Genomic DNA, 6,000 nt, shown 5'->3' with positions numbered 1-6,000 from the left:
GATTTGCTTGACAGTAGTCCAATGAGATTCTCTAGGTTAGTGCATATTTTACGCAACCTTGTTGATAGTCTTTTATGGCAGTGATACTGAAGTGGCCCAACTATGCTCCTATAGTGTTGTGGATCATGAAGTGTACTACCATCATCTTTAATTATTTTTTTCTCGACTGCCATAGGTGTTGGCATGGGTTGAGAACTCATCATGTCAGCTTGAGTAAGTCTAATATGTATTTCTTTTCGTAGATAAAAAATCCATTACCAAGATCCTTCAAAGAGAATTGTTTGTGTAGTTGAGCAGCCACATTTTCGATAGCCTCTTGTGAACTTGTTTACACTATATCATCGACATAAACCATCATATAGGTGACATTTTTTTCGTCTTCAAGAATGAACAATGAAGGATCTAACTTGGAGGAGTTGAAGCCAATGGTGTAAAGGAATTGCGAAAGCTTATAAAACCAATTCCTTTGTGCTTGACATAAGCCATACAAGGCTTTGTGAAGCTTGCAAATAAAGACCTTGCCATCATTACAATATTGCTCGAAACATGGAGGTTGATCAATGTAGATGTGTTTGGATAAATCCCCCTTTAGAAAGGCATTATTGATGTCTATCTATAGTAGGATCCAACCATGATAAGCTGCTAGGGTTAGAAACATATTGACAGTAGAAAACTTTACTACGGAGTTGTAAGTTTCACAAAAGTTATGTCTTGGGACTTGTGAAAAACATTTGCCAACAAGTTTTAACTTATGCCTCGCCATTGTACCATCTGGGTTTTTCTTTATCTTGAACAGCCATTTGAACCTAATTGGTTTACGATCAGGTGGTAAACCAACCAATGACTATGTATTTTTTGCAATGAACACATCATACTCTGACATGATAACTTCTTACCATTTTGGATCAACCAAGGCTTCTTGAATGTTGACTGGTTCACGTTATTCAAGTATAGCTGAATAGAGCTTAGGCTTGTAGATGTTGTTTTTGTTACGAGTGGTCATGGGATGCACATTAGTAGTTGTGTTAGTGTCACACCCCAAAATTGGGCCTAGAAGTTTTAAGGGTATTTTAGAAATTTTAGCCTATATGTACTCGAAATTTCATAAGTTTGGTAACCGATAATGTTTTCAACAAAGGCTATTAGGATATTAAACCAATTTCTAGAAATGGGTTTTAAATATCTTTAATTTTGAAAATAGGAATCATTTGTAAAAGAGTCAAAAATGAGAGATTTTATGAAGCAATTTACTCAGAATTTTAAAATAAACCTAAAAACCCTCTATCTACAGCATGTTTCACGTTATTTCTTTCTTCTTTGCTAGTTGTGTCATCCCTTGCTCTCCTCTTGTTCTTCCAATTGCTTTTGATCTCCAATTCCTAATCTCTCTTGATTTCCAACATCCCTTAAACTATAAACCTCCATTGAAACCAAGAAAACACCCAAAAACTTCATTAATTTCATCATCTTCTTCAAGAGTGCATTGTTTAAAATTTCTCCAAAGTTTGTTTTTCTTGCATTCAAGGTAATCAATCATCTTCCTATTAGTTTTAAATGTTATCTAGACTTTTAAATCGAATTTCTAGCCATTAAAACACAAGTTATAGATAAAAGCCGAAATTTTGGTCATTAATGATGGATTTTGGGTTTGTGGATTAAAACTTGGTTTTAAAGTGTTTTCAACTTTTTTAATGTAATTAGAAGGTTTCTAAAGCTACTTTGAAGTTTCATTAAAGAATTCTCGAGATTTAATGAATTTTCGTCATAATGGCCAAAATTTGTCAAAAAATGTCGGTACCTTAAAACATGTAGTTTTGTGTAGTTTAAAGGTTGAGAATTAGTCATAGATGAATATGTAGATGAAGGGAATTCGTTTCATGCTAAAATATTAAGTGTAGGCTAAGATATTTGAATTTAAAGTTTTCCATGTTGAATGTTTCGGTTAATAGTGAACGTAGCTTAGGCTATTATTTTTTATTCTTTAAGGTGAGTCAATGAATAATTGTTGATTGTATGTTTGTGTGGTTTGTCTTGTTGAAGTGTTAGAGTCAATAGAACCTTCAACGAGTAGAGACAAAGGCAAAGACAAGCTTGCCTAAGCTTTCAGCTTTTCAGCAAAATCATATTTTTGGTGAGTGTTTTGGGATCACTACTCATAGATAATTCATTGTGTAATTGAGAATTTAGATGTGGTCTAATCTCCGACTCTAAATTCTGAGTGTAAGTGTTCTCACACCAATGGTTAAATGTGAAATATGTTTGTTTATGAATTTGTGAAATCATGAACATATATGAGATGTTATGATATATGCAATAAGCTTGAGATGACTGTTATGAAAGTGAATATGAGGGTATGTTATTCATGCCATGTGACAGTAAATATGTAGATATGTTTTCATACCATATGACAGAGATTATATTGTGCTACTAATGTGAATATGCAGTGAATATGTGCGAAAAATCAATAAGTAAATATGTGATAATAATGTGGATATTGGCCTTGTGACCTTATGAGACCGTCAGATATAGTTGGCATGTCATAAGATTATGAGTACTCACCTTTGTGTTGTGATATATGTGGGGTGTTGAGGCCTAAGGACAGTTTAAGAGAGATAAGAGAATGTGAACTAAGCTCCATTCATCGAGATATGTATGTGTGGTGTTTTGGAGAGTGTTAGCTATACACTTCACTTATGGGACATGTTCGACTCTTTGAGTCATTATGGTGTGATGGAGATCCGTGTATCCGACTTGTGGTGATAGAGTCCACTTTATGTTTCGTAATCTCAAAAGTCAAATTATCATAAAAAGTGACTGAATGTGATTAAATGTTATTGATATATGCTTAAATATTCATGTGACTAATGTGTGAATGAATTCAAGAAAGATGATTAATGTGTAAAATATGTCATAAGAGTAAAGGATGATATGAATATGATGTATGTCTGTTTCATTGATGCATGATGACTTGTTTACGTATTGGTTATTCTGAGCATTCATTGAGCTTGTTAAGCTCACCCCCTCCTTTTTAACCATTGCAGATACATAGTGCATATGTGAGTGGTGTGGTCTTGATGGGTGGTCCAAGCCGATTATTTAACTTCTATTAGTAGGTGTTATATGCTTATTTATTTTTGGGGAATAAAGGCAATGTCATATGCCAATATGGTAGATTTTATATCAATTATGCTAAGTCAATTTTTGGTTTGTTTGCATGCTATTCATGTTAGGAAGTTTGTGGACTTGAACATGATATTTGGACTACTATTTTAGACATTTTGATGTTTATTTAACTAGGTGAATGAAGCATATTGTTTAGGATTAAATTTGATGGTTTTAATGTTGTTGTATGTGAGATTTTATAGTCTAGAGCAGAGGTACCGATATTTGGTTTTTAAAAATAGAACCTATGTATTTTTGAAAGTGCAGGGAAATAGAATATAGATTTAGTATCGATACCCTGGCCTAAGTATCGATACTCGAGGTCAATTTATCAATACCTTGTGAAAGGTACTGATAGTTTTCGACGTTTTTAAATTCTTGTGAGAAACACAATGCAAGTTTGGTATCAATATTTTCTTTAAGTGGTATTGATACCAATTAAAGAAAATATTGATACCACTCTTTTAGTATCGATACCTACGTAACATTTTTGGGAAAATTGGCTAAGTGGTCATAATGCTCGATGTATTTCCATTTTATGTTTGTTTATTGTATATCAGCATAGTTAAACGTTAATTTGAGTTTGCATGTCTTAATATTCGCATGATTGCTATAGTAACAAAAGAAAATAAAAATGCTTGCATACTAAATGTGACGATTATGATGAAATTGATGTAAGACATTGGTGTAGCGTCCTAGAACTTGGGCTCGGCGACCGGGCCAAATATAGGGTGTTACATTTAGAAAATAATATATTTAGGGAAAAACTAAAGTTTTAAAAAAAAATCCAAAACAAGAATTTGGTTGTGATATCTAAAATAATAAACACTTAATCAAAATTGTACCTTTTCGATTTATCTAGGATGAACGCTTTGACCGAGTAGTATTCTTTGCTATCCTCAAGCTCACGTCTGCTGAGTGTAGGCTCGCTTCGAATTAGAAAAATTTTCACAAAAATTACCAATGGGTTAATTACGTAATTTTTCTAAAATTTTGGGTCAAGTTGTAAATAAGAAAAATATCTTTAGAAATTTTCTGAAATAATTTCTTCAGAGAATTTTCTCTCTACAATTTTCTCTTGAATTCAAGTGTGTGTAAAATAATAACCCAATACTCTCTTTATATAAGAAGAGTTTAGAGAGATCAACTATGATTAAACTTAATCATTTTAATATTAAATCTTATTAAATTAATAGTATTGTGTATGAAATTTATGGTTTCCATTGTCGCAAATCCAATCTTTGAATTTAAGATGAGAAAAAAATTCCCCATTGGTAGCAAATGCTTATCCATTAAGCGGGGAAAATCCTATATAAAAAACAAAAAGATTATACTTTGACTCTTGCAAAGAATGGACTAACAGGGTCAGCTGCCCAATTAATCCTCATCCTTACATACCGCTACTGTATAATATAGATCTCGTTGGGAAAGATTTATTACTGGAAAATTTATGAGTAGAGTCAAAGAGTGTGAACTGTACAAGTTACCAATTAAATGAAGGAATATTTATCTATAAGATAAACATTAAATTAAATTTAATATTAAGATAATCGCTTTAATATTAAATTAACAAAATGCTATTAAGATAAGTATTAAATTTAATTTAATATTAAATCTATTAAAATAATATTATTTTTGGAATAGTTAATCTGAAATCAAATTCTTTGATAGAGTCCTAGTAAGAGTGTAATTCTTCCACTGCTCAATCACCGAAGACCCACTGTCACTAACCAATTTCTGGCCACCGGAATGTTATTTTCGCAGCCCCCGACACCTCGAGTTGGTTCAATTGCTGTAAGTTCAGTCCGAACCAATGATAGCCCAACCGGTCCGGTGCTGGATCGTCGAACCGGTTTCACATACCAAGCCTGGTTCAATCAGTTTTTAGGTCTTGGTCTTGGTTTTTTGCTTCCTAGCCCAATTTACAATTTCAGGTCCAATTTTCAAGTTCAATTACCCATTGGGTCAATTTTTTGACTTGAAAATTATTTTCCAAAAATATAATATATTTTTAATTAATTTGATTAATTTAATTTTACTTGATCAAAATTAATTTTCTCAAAAATCACTTAGATTTTCCAAATTAATTTTTCAAGAAAATTCTTTAATCAAATTCTCTAGTTGAACAATTCTTACGACCGCCCAATTTGATTCCACATCGAACAAATCAACTCAATTAAATTATTTCCAAAGTCGTAGAATTTTCTTTTAATTCAAATGTAGTCCAATCGAGCTTTTGTTGAGGTAGCGGAAGGACCAATCTGACAAATACAATTAGACTCTAGTAATTACAATTATGTCCAGAAGCTTTGTTCCGGTAATTCGCAGTTACTTAATTATGAAGTCAGTCCACAAGAAGTACCATGATTGTAAACTTCTTATCGTATACTCTTTATGAAAGCAATTCATCCAACTGTTTTGCCCAATGACTTCGTCATGAGTGTGTTACCTTCATATGATATCTTTGATTCATTTGAGTTAAATCTATTCACTTAATACAATCTTATTTTATCTTATTGTCACTATTGTGTCTTCTTAATATTAATATGACCACTGTCAACAAATGACTGTGATAAATTATTTGTTCGAGAACGAGTAACTTGTGGTTACATTCTATATTTATCAATCCACATAATGCCAATGAGAGGATATCGTTAACTCTTTAATTGAGCTATGAATTCCACTGTTGCTAGTAAAATCATGCCATATACAAGTCATGTACCCAATAAATCGACTATCGGCTCGATCATCTTTAGAGCATAAGCCTCCACTTATATCGAAGCACATGAGTTACATACGCATGGTTAGCGACTAACCCAGGATTTAGTTAAATCACAC

Source organism: Gossypium raimondii, chromosome 2 (genome assembly GCF_025698545.1).
Source record: "Gossypium raimondii isolate GPD5lz chromosome 2, ASM2569854v1, whole genome shotgun sequence".
Classification (NCBI taxonomy): Eukaryota; Viridiplantae; Streptophyta; class Magnoliopsida; order Malvales; family Malvaceae; genus Gossypium; species Gossypium raimondii.
This window is presented reverse-complemented; position numbering follows the sequence as displayed.